Here is a 19943-nt window from a genome sequence, read left to right as displayed (position 1 = left end):
TGTGTGTGTGTACACTTTGTTTCTAGGTTTTTATTCTTTATGTAAATGTTACCATTCAGTACAAATACTTCTACAACTTGCCTCCTTTCCAAACATTGTTTTGAGATTTATCCATCTTGATATACTATAGCTCTTGTTCATTCATTTTCATTGCCATTTGTAGTACTTCATTATGTGAATATACCATAATTTATTTATCCTGTCTTGCGTCACTGGGCATTTGGGTTATAATAGTGACTAATTTGAAGTAAACAATGTACAATAAAAATCTTGTACATACTAATATGTGTGAGAAGTTCTCTATAGCTATTGTCTTTAAATTCTTTCGCTCAGGTATTCTGTAAGAGAATTTTGGAAAGCTGCCTCCTCATACATTTTTACATTAACTTATAAAATATTTTAACATAAGTTTATGTAGTTGGAAAGGATGTAATTTGCATGATATTCTAATACAGATATTTAAAGATAAAACTAAAGATCATCCTTCTCAATGCAACCAGTGAAAATAGTGTAATGATTCGACTCTCACTAGCATCCATTTAAATAACACACTATTAAGCTTTTCCTTAATAATTAAGTTCCCTTTGTTTTTTGAAATTGAAATTCTATTCTTTCCTGTCCTCAGAATTTTCTCTTAGTGCAACATATTTTTATGCTTGACAGTCTTTTTTATTGATTACCTCCTCATATTAATTCATAAGAGTTCTATGTGATTTCTGGAAATCATTATTTTGTCACTTTGTGAATCCATCTGTCTTTTCCTAGTCTGTGGCTTATCTTTTTACTTTGTCTTTAGAATATTTTTTTTGTTGTATGTTTTTAATCTTTTTTTTTTTTTTTTTTTTTTTTTTTCTTGAGACAGAGTCTTGCTCTGTCGCCCAGGCTGGAGTGCAGTGGCGCGATCTCAACTCACTGCAACCTCCACCTCCCGGGTTCAAGCGATTCTCCTGTCTCAGCCTCCCGAGTAGCCGGGACTACAGGTGTGCACCACCACGCCCGGCTAAGTTTTGTATTTTTAGTAGAGATGGGGTTTTGCCATGTTGACCAGGCTGGTCTCGAACTCCTGACCTCAGGTGATCCGCCCTCCTCAGCCTCCCAAAGTGCTGGGGTTACAAGTGTGTGCCACCACCCCTGGCCAAAATTTTAACCTTAATGTGGTTAATTTATCAGTCTTCTCTTTATGATGTGGAGGTATTATATGTCTTGTTTAAAAACTGCTTTACTATCTCAAAATCATAATCTCCTATGTTTTCTTCTGAAGGTTTTAACATTTTGTTTTTCACATTTTAATTAGTTAATTTATTTAGAATTTATTTTCATGTACGGATACCTTATGAATCTAATTTTATCTTTTTTCAAGGGAATACTCAGTTGTCACAAGGCTGTTTTTAAGTAGTTCATTCTTTGCCAGCTGATGGTATTTGTCAATTCATATATATAGATTATGAATATTATGATATCTATATCATTCCTTGGGTGTATTTGCTTCTTTAGTTTTAAACAAGAAAGGACTACGTTTTGCTTAGCTGACGTTATCTTGTATTCCTTGTAGGTAACTAGCATAGCATTTATATACCGTATCATTTGTTTAGCTAATATTCACTAGCTTGAATTGAATTTGAATGTGTAGTTTGGAATACTAGGGTCAAAATTTATATGGCCTGGCATGGTCATAAACATTATGAATGAATGAATGAGTTAATGTGATAGAATTATTGAAACATACTTGTTATAACTTAGATTATTATTGGCTTATCATGTGCTTTTATATACAGAAAATATATCTCTATCTCATTAATGAACTTAGCTTTCTAGGAAGTCATTTTCTTTTAGCAGTACAATATTTCTTAAAACGCGGTCTTAAAAGCAGAATCACGTGCAAAGTGTGTTAAAATGCAGATTTCAAGGCCTCACCTCAGACCAACTCACTAAATCAGTCTATGTGGGAGTCAGATGCAAGCTCCCCAGGGGACTGTTATGCTCAAAAAAATGTAAGCATCACTAGTTTAATGGGATGTCATTCAGAACCTCTATTCAGATGTTCTACCAAACCGAGCAGTGACAAAGAACATTTAGGCCAGCACACCTCTTTTAGCAAAGCCGTCAACACTTGCATGTCATAACACATTAGAGTGGAGAGAACATTGGCCTAGGACCAGGATCCTTGAGCCTTATATTACAGCCCCCTTCTAAGGTCACTGATAACTTCATGGTGTGACCTCCTGCAAATTTCTTAGTTCTCTGTATGTTAATTTCCCATCTGTAGCTCTTCCAGCTTGTTAGAGAGTTAGAGTTAAATTTGCCATGTTCATTGCATGGGGGGGAGAGAGAGAGAGAGAGAGACTGAATTAAACTAGGACAAGGAACCCTGCCAGCTGGTATATTTTCTCTCTCCATAAATCTAAATAACATTCAGGTAGCAGTTGCAATGTATGGATATTTTGTCATCGGCTTAGAGCAAAGTGACCCTTTCAGAAATTTGGCTTGGGCAACTGCCATTGCTGCTGTTTGTAGGTTGTCTTGGGCACTCAGACAGTTGTTTACACAGACTGCCTGGAGGTTAGGGTATCCGTCATCCTATGCTAAAGACAACTAAGGAATTTTATTTAAACCAACCTCTGTAGTAGAGTCTTCAAGCCTCCTAGGTACTTTTTTTTTTTTAATTAAAAAAAATTGAACTGACAGTTCCAGTTTGTTTGAGAAGTGCTCTGCCCAGTATCCTAAAACCCAGCCTCAGGAACTGGTTCATCACAAGTCTCTGAAATACTCCAGCTTTCCCTCTTTGTAGTAATTCAATTTGAATGAACATACACTTGGAGTATATGAACCATACAGCTGGTTTTAAATAGGGACAAAGCTGGGATCGTCCCTACCTCCATCCTGTATGGCACAATCATTTTTTATTCCATTCCGTTCAGCACTGGCAGCAATTAAAGCTCCCAAAATATGGAGTGTTTTCATCAAGTAAAGCATTAAAAATACCAGCCTGTCAGAGCGGGAAGTGGACCTGTGCTTTACTGCAACTATTCTTCAGCTGCAATAGGGCATGAAGTGGTGAATAGCATTCATTTCATGCGGTGGAAAAATAAGGCCAATTTCAGCTTTAATCTTTATTATGAGGAGTCTAGTCCCTGTTGGAATGTAATGAGTGGATGCACCCCATTTAGCTTAAAGTAACAGATCTATATAGAGTTGTTAATTTGTAGATAAATATGGGTTTTCTACTGTTGATGTTTCTTGATCCACACAAAGTGGTTATATTAATACTGAAACATTATTAATCAATAGTTTGCTCTTTAAAAATACATCAGTTAGACTACCCAATTACCTTTAAGTATATATCAAAGGGCACAAAGCAATCTGACGTACACGCAAAGTCCATTAGAAGCTACCAGACATATTAATTAAAAATTTTAGTTACAATGAACCTTACAGTGTGGGGACACATTTCTACTTTTGGTAGTAAACAATTACTGGCTAACTGAAACGCTGAAATTTGCAAATAACATTTTGGAGCATGGAAAGGTCTTGGGGATTTTTGTGAAAATGAAATCCACAGATGACTTTATTTTACTTGAATCCAACTTATAAAAGGGCCCTAACTCAGGACTGTGAACTGAAAGATGCATAGGGCTTTTCTCTATTTGTTGAAGGGGAAACGGGAATTCTCATATTTTGAAATTAAACATGACCAGAGTGGAAGTGGCTTTCAAGCAGTGCAGGCAAAACCTCCTTTGAGATTAAAACACAACACACCAAAATACCGCGATGTGTGTAACAAACACAAACATTTTTCCCTCCTGCTGCATGGCGGGGCGTTGTTGATCAATGTAGTTGTGACAAATGCCCACAATGAATAATCCCGCACTGCTTGGTCCGCGTCCATTCAGCAACCATTCATACTAATGGAAAGCTCTGAATTTGTGCCAAGAGGTAAGTAATCTTTTGTCTGGTCATCTAGCAACAGCAATAAGCTTTCCTTTCAAACTTCAATTCTCATTGCTAACAGCCCAGCTACACATCTCTTGTCTAAGAAGATCTGCCTAACCAACTTATTTACCAGCCTGGCAGCCAGCATTCACAGATGTTCTTAGAGCTTAAAAAAAAAAAAAAAAAAAAGAAGAGGTCGGGCACAGTGGCTCATGCCTGTAATCCCAGCAATTTGGGAGGCTGAGACGGGTGGATCCCCTGAGGTCAGGAGTTTGAGACCAGCCTGGACAACTTGGCAAAACCCCATCTCTACCAAAAATACAAAAACTAGCCAGGCATGGTGGCGGGTGCCTGTAATCCCAGCTACTCAGGAGGCTGAGGCAGGAGACTCGCTTGAACCCGGGAGGCGGAGGTTGCAGTGAGCCGAGATTGCACCACTGCACTCCAGCCTGGGTAACAGAGCAAGACTCTGCACCCCGCCCCCCCCCCCCCCCGGCAAAAAAAAAAGAAGAAGAAGAGGACAGAGGTCCAAAATCTGTGAATGCTGTTTCCCCATCTCTCCCCCAACCCCGTTGGTTTCCCTGCCTCTAGTTACTCATTGCCAGGAGACAGAGCATATACTCTCAAGGTACAGGAATGTGATTAATAGTACTAGGCTCACTAAACAAAGCTCGCAACTAAGACCTGGATGCCCTGAGGAGTTTGCTATAATGGTACTGGACTCTGCAGCCACTTACATTTGTAATTGAGTTACTTTGTCAGAAAGTGGCAGCCTCATCACATCTAAAGGAGGACGCCAAGAAGAAACATACCCGAGACCTACATTTAAACATCATGTACCTGCATTGTTCATTTTGGGATATACTCTCCCTCTCCACCTTGGTGTCTGTTCCTGGGCCATTATCCAGCGCAAGCCATTTACTGAATCGTGTAAGGTGTAACTGTCATTCAATGCAAGTGAAATCTTTACGTGAACATTAGTCACTGTTTTAGACATCTTAGTTTCAAGTGGAAGCAGTCAATTACAGACTAGAGGTTTTATGGCTACATTATTGCCATCATACTATTAGGTTTTCAGCAGTAGCATTCTGTTTGATCGATCTGTGCCAGGACATTGATGGAAAGCTTTGTTCTTCAAATGTCAAATATGTGGGACTTCTGTACTTTATGTATTTACTGACACACTAATCTCCTGTAGATACCTTTTCCCCCTCTGAAGTGTTCAGCTTCAGCAGGTGATTGTGATTCCTTTCCTTAGAAGACCATGTAGGGCTTGTAATCACATTTATAATTTCCTTTCTATTCTCTCTCAAATGTGGAAGCACTCCTGAGTTATTGACAGTTTAAAGAAGTCTTTAGCACACAAAGAGGACCACTTGCTGGTGTCAAGAAATAGATTTAGACATTTCCTTTTTTTTTTCTTTCTAACATGCAGACTCCATACCAGAAATGAATTACCAATTTCAGAGTATATGTTAGATTTCCAGAACTTTGGCTTTCTGTGAAATTGTGCTATTTCACCTGTCTTTCCTAATGCCACATTTAATTTTCAATTTTTTTACAAGTGTATTTCTAAGCCAAATCTTTGAACTGCATACACTTCAACCACTACCATTTCAATCCCTAAACATCACTAAATATGGTCCCACTTACACTATCAAATAGAACTTCTCATGTGCAGTACTTGAAGGCTTGCAGAAGATTCTAAGGGATGGATTTCCTTTCAGTTAAACTAGTAGCTCGTAAATCTGCCATTGGAGATCATCTGTTTCACATAATAGATCAAACAGGAACTCTGAGAAAGCCTTGCCCTCCACCAAAAAGCCACTGGACTTCCATTTTGTTTTTATTCAAGAACTTCCTGGAAGGCTCACTATAGTCCTTGGAAAATGCCGGTTTCCTTCCTGAGTCAAGCCAGTCCCCACTTCCACCTTCACACTCCTACCTTAGGAACTATTCTACCATATTTCCTACCTTAGGACTCTAGGTTCTCTTGGGTCAGTTCATTAGCTAATGCCATGGGAAGAAGATTGCCCAATCTTTCCTGGCACTGGAGGCAGCTCTAGACCCACCAGGAGAAATTCTCAGGAGCCATTTATCATTCATTTTTTGAAGGCCAAAGGGTAAAAGGCTAATTAGTATCTGTGTTGGCAATATCACGGTGAGAATGCTAAATCACAGAAATCTGGCTTCGTATGAGTCTTCCTGTGTCTTAAAATGGGACCTTCTGCAATACAGAGCCTCATCCATTTAGTGCAAGAGCAGGGACCCAGGCTGTGCTCCGATGGAGCAGGAATCCACTGCTGCTCTCAGCCCTCTATCCCTTCCCCACTGAAGGGCAGCATGGCTGGCCATTCTGAGGCCTGTAGTCCTCATTCCTCTCATCCCTGAATGCCCTAGCAAAGGGGCACCCTTTCCCTCTGGCACGTCCCAGGGTGCTGCAGGAAGCCTTAGCAGCTGAACTGAGCCCAGGCACTTGTGCTGAATGTGATTCTGATCTCTCCAGGCATAAAGCGGAGGGAATCATCTTGACCCCAACACTCACATTCAGCTTCAGCCCCACACACGCTTAAATGGAACCATTCAAGCAAGCGTTTCTCACAAAAACTGGCTAGTGTACAAGTCCGAATCTCTATTAGAAAAGGCACACTTTGAAGCCTGAAGGAGTCCTTGGTAGAACGCATGCATTTTACCTAAACCTACTTTTTATTGAGCAAATAGCTAGGTGGAAATGTCAGTTCTGGATGCTAGGCTTGTTCTCATTTAGCCCTGGGATCTTATTTGATGTGGTGCTCTTGTAATCAGGGACACAACAACCCCAAAACCAACATGCTTGTGTGAAAAGCTCAGGAATGCCATGTTCATTTGATGTGGTGCTCTTGTAATCAGGGACACAACAACCCCAAAACCAAAATGCTTGTGTGAAAAGCTCGGGAATGCCACGTTCTATTAGGTTGGTGCAAAAGTAATGGCAAAAACCACAAGTGCTTTTGCACCCTCCTATAGAAGCAACCTGAGAGTGCTGGATTACTCACCTGCTTCTATCTGCCTCAGCAAACTGTCAGCCACATTCGATGGACAGGAGCCAGGTGGAAGAGCACCTCCTGTGGAGAGGTGGCTTGGTGCCCAACACCACGAGAGTATTGCTGAATTTACTCTGCAATTCCTGTGGGAGACAGAGTGGCAGATTAAGCTGCAGAGATGCAATGGAGGTCCTGACTAATGAATTTTAATGTAAAAATTCTGGGGCTTAAACTTCATTCTTCAGCTAACTGGTGTCGTCCTTCCAATGGGGATCTAACAAGAGTTATACCAGGGCTTGAAGAGCAAGTGTGTGAATGCATTTGGAACCAATTTAAAGCTCAAAACAAAATGAACAGGAAGACTCGCCAACACTCCATTAAAATAAAACACGAAGGCTCACTGAGGCATGCAGCTGGGCCGCCAGTTCTTTTGTTCTTCCTTTGTCTGAAGCTCATGAGAGACCATGGGGGGTTGGTGGGGCAGTTGTGAAGGTGTGTGTTGGGTGGGGGGGGTTCCTACCATCTTGCTTTGTTTTAATCTACCCTTGGAAGTATATGTTCTAGGGCCCCCTGGTAAATCTAGTCTAGCCTTAATTATGAAGTTACACATGAAACATGGGCAAAGAAAACCTTCCTGTCAACAAGATCTTCATGGAATGAGGATGGAATATACTGTTCACTAGCAGGTAGCTCTTAAGGACCACATTCCTGAAAATCAAATAGAAAGCCAGGATTTAGTAGGAAAATAAGGAAGAGTGCAGGTGGGTATAAAAAGAAAGGTTTAACCTACAGGAAGTCAGTGAATTCCGAGTCTGATCATCGGAAATGCCTGGAAGTTGTGTAAAAATACACATTTTCAGATAGTGGCCAGGCTTGGTCACTGAAGGAACCAAATTTTGGTTTTGGGACAATTAAAACCTGTTTCCATGAATGAGAAATAATGTACTAATAGACAACCAAAAAGCCCTTAACCAAACAAAGTTTTATTAACCCAATGAGACAGGAAGCACCTTCATGAATGAAGCAAAACACCATTAAAAAATACATACAGGCCGGGCGCGGTGACTTAGGCCTGTAATGTCAGCACTTTGGGAGGCTGAGGCAGGTAGATCACGAGGTCAGGAGTTTGAGACCAGCCTGACCAACGTGGAGAAACCCCGTCTCTACTAAAAATACAAAAAATTAGCCAGGTGTAGTGTTGGGCATCCGTAATCCCAGCTACTGGGGAGGCTGAGGCAGGAGAATTGCTTGAACCCTGGAAGTGGAGGTTTCAGTGAGCCAAGATCGTACCATTGCACTCTAGTCTGGGCGACAGAGCGAGACTCCATCTCAAAAATAATAATAATAATAAATACACACACAGAGCCCAGAATTCACATATCTGACTATTAAGATGGACATTTCTTCTTCCCTGGTCCTCTTGAGTGCAGCTCCATTTACTCTAGACTTTCTGCCCAGCCCCTGGCTCTCTTCTCACAAACTGGCCAAGCGTTTGGCTACTGTCTTTTAAGAACCCTGTAAATGTGAAGCGCTGCAATTATTATTCATGCAGCTTTTGTTTATCTTTCCAGAAGAAACAATTGAGCTGTAGCAGATGAGTGATGGTTGCAGGGCTGTGGTGAAGGTAAAAGCCACCGCAGGTGGAGTGGCTTAATGGGGTATTAATTGGGAAGCAGGTGAAGACAAATAGGTAGCACAGCAGGTATGTAAATAGGCTCGTGGGAGGAAAGGCATTGAATTTTATGCTCTTTAACTAAAAATAAAGACCTGATATTTAGCTTATCTTTGCTGAAATCCGCACTATGAGGGCCCTGACAACCGCCGACATCATCAATGATCCATTATTATCTCAGCATCATCTAGGCTACTTAATAGGATCTTCAGCCTCTTATTTTTTCATTGTTTCAGCTGATTCTTTGGCTTTAGAATGCATGCTTTTCCTTCTCTCTATTCATACCAAGGCCAGAACAATGTTTGTAGATTGTGTAGTAGAAGTGACATTCGGACCTGTAGCTGCCTTCTGGTGGCATCTTTTTGCTCTAGCTGTTTGGAGGAACAGGGCAAATGTACAGTGTGACTATGGATGATGAGCCTACCAAGAACACATACATTCAAATGAATATTCTCCTTCAAAGTAGTCACCTTGAGAAGCGAAACACTTATTCCTGGACCATCTTTGGCGCAATGGCTTTTTGGGAAAGCCAGTGATTATTTTCAGAGCTGACATCTCGGTCACCCACAGGAGAAAATCTTTACATATATTCATTCCTTATTTTCTACTCCTGAGCATTGTCCAACATCATGGCTTCCTTTATTCATCACACTTAGTGCTGAATGATATTTGGCTTTTAAAGTCCCATCCTCAATGCAGGGGACTGGATGTTGCTCAGGGATTCCAAAGAACATGCCTCAGGCTTCCAGGAAAGGGTTCCGTGAAATGTCCCAAGCACTGGCAGCCTCTTTGGCACAAGTGTTGACTACTTACTCAGCACAGCACACACACAGATAATCTGAAAGCTGGGTATGCTAGTTTACAAGTGCATACACATTATTTTAAGGATACCTTTTTATGTAATAGCAACTTAGAAAATTGTTAAAAACAAATCACTCCATGTTTCTCTTCCAATTAGTCTTCTCCATGGCAATACATTGGTGGAAAGTGGAGGGGGAAGGGGGGAGTTGGATTCCTCACATTTGTTGTTTTCTCTGGGGAGAATCAGCCTCGGTTCTAAAGACATGTTTAGCCTTTTACTGTTGAAATAGCTAAACATCAGTGGAGCTTGCACAGGCTAAATATTAGTGGAGCTACAGTTTGTACCCCATAAAATGAATTAGGTTTATATTATCATGCAGATCTTTTCCTGTAGTTGAAGTACTCATTAATTTTACTGCTAATGAGATGTTAGCAATTAAATACCTTTAATTAATGAAAATCAGACAAAAGCAAGGGCTGCTCTCTGTGCCTTCATAAAAACGGGGGAAATGTTTGTAGATCTCATTGTGAATTTTGTCTGTAGAAGGACCACAAATCTGAGCTATTTTTTCTGGTCCAGAGAAAGTCATTAAAAGATTTCACTTTTAGAAAATTAAATGAATAGGCATTTTGGGATGTTATAAAGATTATCTGAGATTGGGGAAAAAAAAGTATCCATAACTGAGAGCCAGTCCTACATGTAACAGCAAATTTCATGGTTGAAGATGCAACAGGATTGAGTACAATTAATAGTTCTGTAGCCATTGTAGAGTTCTGGGTAGGCCCTGAACACATAATTAGATTATTAAAAATGGCCTGTCTTAGGCTGACTATTACTAAATTGAAATCCAATTATGGTTTTATGATTTTGCTGAAAAATATTTAGCTGTTTTGCTTGAGTCCTCCTAGAAGATCATTTCCTCTTTGCATCACCATTTGTACATGTCACAATACATTTTCCAAACAAATCTGACCTCAATTATCTTGGAATCAATCTTACATTAGATAAAATATATTTTAATGAGTGTTTTTATGTCTAAAATTATAATTGTACCTCTCCATACTTGAGGAATTAAAAGATGGTGATAAAAGTCTTTGCAAAATATCTTTTTAATGGGAGACATGCATATTTTAGAAATAACTAAATTGTGCCATCTTAATACACAGAAAGGCATTATGCTCAAATATGTGCCTGAGTGTGTGGCAAGACAAACTTGATTCAGTTTTCAGTAATTGGCAATGGAACTGTAATAAAGCAGTTGTTTGCGAAGAGACGGGCTCAAAAATTTCACACACTCCTGCAGTGTGGATTTAAATGCTGAGTTAAATATTTATGAACCCGAGATTTTTATAATTGATCATTCTATGATTTATACACCGTAATTATAATTAGGTTGAAAGAGATTTTAAAAAGCCAGTTTCCTGGTAGCCAAGGCCATTAAATAACGCTAAGCTGCCAAAACAAAAATTAGGTGGGAACCCAGCCACCAAGTTCCAAACGCCTGTCCCTCCATCCGATGTACAATGAGGCACTGCACCTTACCAGGCATCTCACCTGAAGCATCAACTCCTGTGTCACCTGCAACCATTTTTCATGCCTTTGTTTCAAACCTAGTTGAACATAAACAAGTAGAAAACTTCAGAGAGCCAATGTATAACAAAAGGAAAAGGTGGAGGAGGTTGGAAAGGTTAATTAAAAATGTAATGATCCCATTTTCTGGGACAGCACTATTAATCATTGCACAGCAGCAAGCATGTGACTTGCACACCACTTACAGGAGACATCCAATTTTTTAAGGTTTGTACAGCAGAGGGTGCAGGCAAGTGACAGAATGTGCATTAAGGAAATGTAAGCTCTAATGGATAAGGCTAGCCCATGACTTGTGGTTAACCAGACCAAAGAATTATTTCCAAACTTACAGGTATTCAAAATAATTCAGTCACTGTGAGCCCCAGAGAAAACTTGAGTATGGCTTGCAGCTTAATGTAGTTGTGTAAGGTATGAAAAAACAGAACTAGGAGGAATTTCATCATCATGTAATACAATGTGTCTGAAACAGTGTACAAATGACAAAATGGGTTCCAAACAGCCAACATGTGCTTTTTAAATGTAATTTTTAGCACCCTAACTGGAAAAGGCCAAGCTCTTGAAGGATCAGTTACAAGGGTCACAACCTGTATGATCAAATATGCGATACGATCCGTGTGGATATCGGAAGCCCAGACTGTCATTGTGAGCTTCCAGAAAAATTTGCCTACACCTGTGAAGATTTGGCATCTTTTACCCATTTTTTAATTTTCTGGGACAACACATTAGAGGGAGCCTATTAGAAGAACAGTAGTTATATTAACATAGTAATTAATCAATTCAGAAAGAAAAAGAGGAAACAAGTTGTGAATTCAATTCTGCAGCCTTAAAAAGAAAAGCAGAAAGATACCCAGAAATTGGCAAGCATGTGTAAACAAACGTTCTTTTATTGTCTTGTGAATTTTTGCTTCGTAAATCATATCTCATGCAGGCCATGCAGATTTTAATATATTTACTGTTTTATTCCACCTCATAATCTATAGAAATGGATTTCTAGTTGCTTGCATCTGTGTTTCATCCTGAATCGTTTCAACTGGTTAGCTGGCCCTGGTGTTTGCCAATAACGGTGGCATTTTCTAAGTGTAAATAATCAGGGCCGCCGGCCACAGTGATAGCCTCTTACTTGGGACAGTGTGAGGATTGTATTTGAGATAAAGGCAGTTCCTTGCTCCAGAGGAATTTAGAATATGAAAGCTTCTCCCATTACATAATTCATCCCTACACTTCCACATCTCGCTGTGTTGGAGGGACCTTTTACATTTGCTCTGCCTGCAGGTCAGGGCTAAAATCATTGGTCCATGCACTCCTCTGGAGCACCAGACTGCTGAGAGGCCAGTGCCTTCAAGTGCATAGACCCTCTGGCTGGGGTTTTACATTCTGTCCCTCATCACCACATTTTATTCTAAATATTTGATGGTATAGTCAGAAAAGGCAAATTACATTAGAACCATCAGATCAAAGAGCCTTAAGGCTTGAAGGGACCTTAGATATATCATCTCACAAATAGGGAAACTGACGCCCACGGGGGGAAAGCTGACTTGTATGAAAGCGCTCAGATGATTGGACCACATTTAAAACCCAGATGCTCCTCACTCCTAATCCACGGCTCCTTCAGCAGCACCTGACCCTTTTTATCCTAGGTTTTGGGATCTCCCCCTCAGGTTGCCATGAATGTTATACCTCCCATGGCCAAGAAAACAAGAAACAAGTCACCACCAGATGTGATCACAGCCAGAGAGGCTTAGAATGATGGTAAAGAAAGCAATACGTAACCTGCAAAGTAACAACACGGCTGTTTGGAATTTGAAATGAAAATCTGGTTAAATGGCATTCTCCGTAATACAGAGCCGAGGCTGGAGAGGAGCACATTAGCTGAGCACAACCCACTCGCATATGCACTCCCCCAAGGAAAAAGGATTTCTAGTAAACAGCGTTCATTCTGAGAATACTTCCCATTCAGACAGCATCCCAGACATTCTACCAAGTTAAAGAATGAATAACAGCAGATGGAGGGAGAGATTAGATGGGGAGGGGAAGGGGGAAAGCAACATTTTAATGCTGAGCTCTAAAATGAGCTGTGGAGAGGATGGCAGTTAGAGTTATGGTAAAGCTGTTCAGAAGCCTTCCCACGCAGGCGAGAAGGCGCTTGTGCCCAGACCGTACAACACAGGCGGGCTCCTGATCCTCCGTGCGGTGTGTCAGCTAAGGGAGGGGGGCTGGCTTTGACTCCAAGGCTGTAAATTGAATCATTCTCCCCTCTCCTCCCTGTGCCCTCAAGTCATTGAGGTAGTATTTTCGTGCACTGGGGGATCCATTCAATAGATATAGAGGATCAATCTTCTTACCAGGTGAAAACTCAACCCTAATTTATATATCCTGTGATTTCAGCAGTGTTTATTTTGAACTTCATTGCAGTAGGATACGCAGCATCAGGGCCCCGGAGAGAGCTGAAGGTGGATTTGTGAGGGACTAAGTTAGCGGGCGAAAGGAGGGGAGGGGCCAAGAGTGATTTCCCATGTGCCGTGCGCAATTGCCCGTGTGAAATTTTTTGAAAAGGGTAATAATGAGGTAGGCATGAATTTATTTTTTCCAATATTTTATTATGAACATTTTCGAACATACAGAAAAGTGGGAAAAAAAATATGGTGAGTGCATATACTCAGCACCTGGATTCCATATTCACATCTGAATGTGCTGTATGAGCGCCCATATGTCCATCCTCTAAGTTTTAAAAATTCATTTATCTATATACTGCCCCTAAATGCTTCAGCACACATATGACTAACCAGTGTTCAATATTTGTTTAGGCTATTTATTTTTGTGTTTTGTTGTTGTTGTTTGTTTGTTTTTTGAGACACAGTTTCTCTCTTGTCACCCAGGCTGGAGTGCAGTGGTGTGGATCATGGCTCACTGCAGCCTTGACCTTCTGGGCTCAAGTAATCCTCCCACCTCAGCCTCCCGAGTAGCTAGGACTGCAGACACATGCCACCATGCCTGGGTGATTTTTAAATATTTTTGTAGCTACAGTGCCTCCTTATATTGCTCAAGCTGGTCTCGATCTTCTGGTGTCAAGCAGTCCTCCCACCTCAGCCTCCCAAAGTGCTGGGATTACAAGCATGAGCCACCGTGCCTGGCCTTTTTTTTTTTTCCTTTTGAGATAATGTTTACATAGGCACAAACCTTAAGCATACTATCTCTGAGTTTTGGCCCAAACTGTGCAACACAAGCCATTATCAAGGTAGAGAACATTACCATCACCCCCAGAAAGTTATCTCTTATTCCTTCCTAGCCAGTCCTCACCCCCATTCCCTGGAAGCAGCCAGTCTTTTAATATTTTAAAAATCGTAAATTAGTTTTGCCTATTCCAGAACTACATATATAATCATACTGTGTGTACTTCTGTGTGTAGTCTTTTATTTTATTTTTTTGAGATTCATCCATGCTATTTTGTGTATCAACAGTTCATCTCTTCTTATTTCTGAGTAGCAGTCCATGTGGATAACTGTGGATAGCCCACAGTTTGTTGAGCCATTTTCCTATTGATGGATACATGGGCTGTTTCCAGTTTTGATTATTATCAATATGCTGGTATAATATTCTTGTCCAAGTCTTTTGTGGACATATGTTCAAGTTCTCTTGGATAAAAACCTAAAAGTAGAATTTCTGGGCCATAGGGTAATTACATGTTTAGTTTTATAAAAAGCTACCCAACGTTTTTCCAAAGTGGTTGAACCATTTTCCATTCCCACCAACAATGTATGAGAATTATAGGAACATCACATTTTTTTAAATAACATTTGATGTCAAATTTTAACCATTGTGGTGAGTGTAGAGTGTATCTCATTGTGGTTTTATTTTGCATTTCTCTGATAACTAATGATGTTGAACACATTTCAGATGCTACTTGGCCATTCATTTATCTTATTCTGTGAAGGGTCTGTTCAAAGATTTGGCCCATTTTTAATTGGGTTGTTTTCTTATATTGAGATTTGGGCATTTTTAATATATTTTAGATACCAATCCTTTGTCAGACGTATGTTTTGTGAATATTATCTCCAGTCTGTGGTTTGTCTATTCATTTTCTTAGCAGTGTCTTTTGTGACCAGAAGTTTTTAATTTTGATGAACTCTACCTTACCAACTTTTTATCTTTTATGGTTATTGCCTCCTGTGGTCCTGTCTCAGAAATGTTTGTCTAGCTCCAAGATTATCTTACGTTTCTTCCAAAAGCTTTATGATTTTAGCTTTTATGTTTAAGTCTGTGATCCATATTACATTAGTTTTTGTGTATGGTGTGAAGTAGGGATTGAGGTTTTTTGTTTGTTTGTATTTGGGTTTTTCTTTTTAAAAAATTATTATCCAATTATTCTAGTACCATATGTTGAAAAGACTCTCTTCCCCCATTGGATTTCTTCAGTGTTGCTTTCAAAAAAATCAAATGACTGTAGATGTGTGGGATATTTATGAGTTCTCCCTTCTTTTCCATTGTTCAATTTGTCTATGCCTATACTGTACCACACCATCTTGATAACTTAAGCTTTATAGTAAACCTTGAGAAAGGTTAGTGTGAATCCTTCAACTTTGTTTTCCTTGTTCCAATTGCTTTAGTTATTCTGTGTCCTTTGCATTTCCATATAAGTTTTAGAATCTGCTTGACAATTTCAAAACATGTTATGATTTGGAGATAATTGTCTATAAGCTTATATACGAGTTTAAAAAATTGGCCTAGTATATACCTTCTTTGTTGTAATATTAGTTGCCTTTTTCAAGTTGTTAAAACTATATAAGCTATTAAGTTTTAAGAATATTGAGCCTTAATAATCATAACAGTATTGAGTATTTTGATCCATGAACATGGTATATATTTCCATTTATCGGGTCTTCAATTTTTATTAGCAGTGTTTTTAGTTTTTAGTGTAGAGGTCTTGTATGTCTTTTGTTATATTCCTTTTAAGTGCTTTTTATTTTTTTATTCATTGATCCTGCTGTAAATAAAATTATTTTTTAAAGTTCTATTTTCTAATTTTTTTGCGGCTAACATATAAAAGTGATGGATATGTTAATTAGCTTGATTTAGTCATTCTATAACATTAAACATATATCAAAGCATCACATTTTACTTCATAATATACATAATTATTATTTGTTAATTACAAATAAAATTTTAAAAAATGAAGCTTGTAGACTCAAAAAAATCCTAAATACTCTGACTTGATCATTACACATTTTATGCATTAATGAAAAATCACATATGCCTTATAAATGTGTACAAACACTATGTATCAATAAAAATAGTGTGTATTTTTCAAAGTACAATTACTTTTTGTATATTAACTTTGTATCCTGTGACTTTGCTAAACTTACTTATTATTTCTAGTAGTTGTTTTGTAGATTCTTTAGAGATGTACAGGACATCCAATATGACATTGACTATAAGCAGTAAGAAGGGAAATCCTTTGTTCTTGATCTTAGTATTTGACCATGAAATATGACTTTAGTTATAGGTTTTTCATAGCTGCTCTGTATCAGATTGAGGAGATTCTTTTCTATTCTTAATTTGCTGAACTTTTTTCTATCATGGATGAGTATTGAAATTTATTGAATGCTTTTTCTTTATCTAATGAAATATATGGTTTTCCTACTGTATTCTGTTAGTGTGGTGAATTACATATATTTTTAAATATTAAACTAACCTTGCATTCTTGAGATAAACCCAAGTTTGTCATGATGTATTAGCCTTTTAACATATTGCTAAATACAGTTTACTAAAGTTTGGGGAATATTGTTGCATCTGTATTTGTAAGCAATATCAGTCTATTATTTTCTTCTTTTGTCTTTGTTCAGTTCTGGTATTTGGGTAATGCTGATCTCAGATGTCAAGCTCGGAAAGGTTATAAAAATATTTTGTGTGAATGAGAATCTGAAACAAAAAGGAAGTCACATGTTCACCTGTGAGCTATGAATTAATAGTTTTTTCCCCTTTGAATGTGCCAGGTTGTGCATTCTAGAATTTGTCATGGGCTCTGAAATAATGTAAGGAGATGGTGCTCTGGCAAGAGTTACACATAGATGAAAATAGAATCAGTAGAAAGTGAGGCTAAGCCACACTCACTGCTACATGAAGTAAACTTTGAGCAATTTTAGACAGGGTTTCACCATGTTAGCCAGGATGGTCTCGATTTCCTGACCTTGTGATGCTCCACCTTGGCCTCCCAAAGTGCTGGGATTACAGGCATGAGCCACAACACCTGGCACACTAGGCCAGTTTTTTTAAAGCCTGTGTATAAGCTTGTGGACTCCTTACAGAGAAAAATTAATTTCCTAGATGTTATGTGTTGACTTTCATTATTTTTATTATGATGTTATTTGAAATTTATAAACATAAAAGTGTAAGCTCTTATTCTTGGCTTTAACTATGAAAACAACACACATAAATACGAACAGAACTTTGAAAACAATGAAATGCAGGCTAATAACATTAATTGAGTGTAAGAGATAATATTATTTTGTTGAAACTAAATTGGTGCTTACAGTCTGAATGTAGTGCTCAGCTTCTCCATGGGTCCTTTTGAGTTTGGCAGGCCTGTATTACTGGGTGCCATGTGTTGACTTGATTCTTCAGGCATTTTTCTCCATTTGAACTGTTTGTTCTTATTTCACTGGCCACTTCTTTTAAGTATTAATCTAGCTCTGTGCCTCTGTTCTTTCCCTTTTAGCCAGAGATTATAAAGTGCCATTCAACATCAATACAAATGTAAGTGCAGGTAGTGAAATTGTGTACCAGTACCCAGCCTTAAAAGTCTGATCCAGAATATGGTCATATTAATTTGTTTTAGATTATCATCAAAAATGCATAATTTAGAAATCTAGAGAACTGCTGACTTTCAAGAATATAAATCACTGCCCTTGGGCTCAATAGCAAAATATTAGAAGTCTCAAAAGAGGCGAAGGTTAGAAGTGTCACCAAGGCCCAGAGGCCCTGGTGGCCTTGTCAGGGCACATGGCGACTATTTCACCCCTGAGTCCTGAGAAGCCTGAGTGTGGAAATAGAGGAGCCAGAGAGGAGCAGGCATAGAAAAAGCGAGATGGAGAAACAGTACTAGGTGGGCTTGTTAAAGCCGGGATGGATGTGCAGCTGCCAACTTCCTGTACTCCACACCCAAGAAGGGCTCCTGTCTTGCTCATTGCCTTCTACAGCGAATTTCTTGGACTCTGATGTCACAGGAAGACACATGAACCTAAAGCACAACAAAATATGACTCATGGTCCCAGGGAATAATGGTGTGATTTCAGATATTTACATATGGGTTTTCTGAAAGCAAGATGCATCTTCAGTAGAACAGGCAGAGTTGTTCTTTTCTTAAAATGTTGGACTTGCTTTGTGTGCCTTTTGTTTATTTATGTACAATATTTTTAATTGTAGCAAGAACATTTTGCATGCAATCTACCCTCTTAACAAAGTTTTAAGTGTACAATACAATATTCATAACAATCGGCACAGTGTTATAGAGCAGATCTCTAGAACTTATTCATCTTGCATGACTGAAACTTTTTTCCCTTTGAAGAGCAACTCCCCATTTTTTTTTTTTTTTTCATTTTCTTCTCCAGCCGCTGGCAACCATCATTCCACTCTCTGCTTCTTTGAGTTTGACTATTTTAGATTCCTCCTATACGTGGAATCAGGCAGTATTTGTCCTCCTGTGACTGGTTTATTTCACGCAGCATAATGTCCTCGAGGTTTATCCATGTTGTCACGCATTGCAGGATTTCCTTCTTTTTCTCAGGCTGAATAATATGCCGTGTGCCCTTTAGACGTGCAGCAAATGTACTGCCCTATCTTTCAGTCCTACCTAACCCAACTGTGCCTTCTCTCTTGTCAATTCTTTAGCCTTTTGTCATTTCCTAAATGCCCTCCTGGCCCCTATCAACTGGGGGCACATAAGCAGAATGAAAGGTGGTCGTAGAATCCATGGAGGGGCTGAGGCCTGAGGAGGAACTTGCCGGGGTATCTCATCCCACAGCTGCGCAGTGCTTGTCCAACACCTCCCTGCCCGCTCCACCTCATCATCACAACTCCATGGACCACCTTATATGTTGTTTCTGGAAGGTTTTTTCCATCACTTCCCTCTCCCTGCAGAAACATCCCTCTAATGGGGACGGGGCTGAATTCTTGTTGTCCATTCATCCTTTGACCTTGCTGTTGGGCTCGGCCTTGGCCTGCCTGCCCAGCACCGAGTGGGCTCCACCTCCACCATGCTCTCGCTGCAGACAGCAGAGGGCAGGCAGTGTGGACAGCACAGAGCAGGCAGTGTGGACAGCACTGGCTTCCCTGGTGGTGTGAGTGCACAGGGCTTGGGCAGAAAGCAGCATATGCTCTGTGAGCTTCCTGGAGCCCATTGAAATTCTATTCAAAATACAAGCTGAATTTTTCTAATCTAGAACCTCAGTACTCATAGAGCCCACGTGTTGTCTGTGGTGAGTTAAGTGGTAATTGAGAAGTTTGCAGATTTTTATGTGATTTATCCTGGTTTTCTTCCAACGCCCTGCGAGCTGAAATTTAAATACAGCTTCGTTGTGGTTGCTTCTTCCTGTTTAGAGAATCTAGCATAATATTTTGTCTTCTGGGCTCAAATAACCATGTAATTACTGTGTAATCGTATAGTAATTAGCATGTACTATATGCATTTATTACATAATTACATTCTTGGAGGATTGTATGGCAATTATACTTGCATTCAGCATATCATGAACAAGTATATAATTTGTTGTTTTTTTCTTTTATCCTAATTTCAGTTGACTAACCAGGGGCTGGAAGCTTATTCTCCTGTTGCCTCGTTTGCATGTAGCGGGGCAGGTGCCTGAGTTTTGGCCTTACCTAGCACATCCTAATTCTACATCTGTGGGAATATTAGGGGCTTTTGTGCTGCTGT

General features: G+C 39.4%; 1 protein-coding gene across 7 annotated transcripts in view; it reads left to right on the top strand.

Moving 5' to 3' along the window:
- GFRA1 (GDNF family receptor alpha 1) overlaps positions 1-19943 on the top strand; it is a 209487-nt gene that overhangs the window by 128050 nt on the left and 61494 nt on the right. The gene's annotated exons all lie outside the window — the stretch shown is intronic.

This window comes from Pongo abelii, chromosome 8 (assembly GCF_028885655.2).
Source record: "Pongo abelii isolate AG06213 chromosome 8, NHGRI_mPonAbe1-v2.0_pri, whole genome shotgun sequence".
Taxonomy (NCBI): Eukaryota; Metazoa; Chordata; class Mammalia; order Primates; family Hominidae; genus Pongo; species Pongo abelii.
Note: the sequence above shows the minus strand (reverse complement) of the source record. Positions and strands in the feature narration are given on the sequence as shown.